Below are 381 nucleotides of genomic sequence, written 5' to 3'. Positions count from 1 at the left end.
AGATACTATCTTTGGATATAAAATATATAAACGGGAATTAATACAGTTATAATCGCATTACAGCCACTGATATGTGCGTTTAAACTAGCAAAAAAATAGCATTACAAGGAAGCTTTGATTAATAAACAACAAAATAAGTCCTGGCACCCTTCCCATTCCTGTTACAACGGATGTTCCGATAAAGCGAGATTCAGATTTAAACATTCCCACAGTGAACAGCTAGATGGATATAAAGAAAACAAATAAATAGTTCACGAGAGATATTTCAAGACTGCACTCACAAAAATGTTTCTGTAGTGTAAGCATCAAGCAGGCTGTTCATGACCCTGACTGAACGCAGACTGCAGAGCTTAGATCTGGGCAACCTGCCATACTTGTCGC

The sequence above is a fragment of the Penaeus monodon genome, chromosome 27 (genome assembly GCF_015228065.2).
Source record: "Penaeus monodon isolate SGIC_2016 chromosome 27, NSTDA_Pmon_1, whole genome shotgun sequence".
In the NCBI taxonomy this organism is placed as follows: Eukaryota; Metazoa; Arthropoda; class Malacostraca; order Decapoda; family Penaeidae; genus Penaeus; species Penaeus monodon.
The sequence above is the reverse complement of the archived record's forward strand: the minus strand, read 5'-3'. Positions refer to the sequence as shown.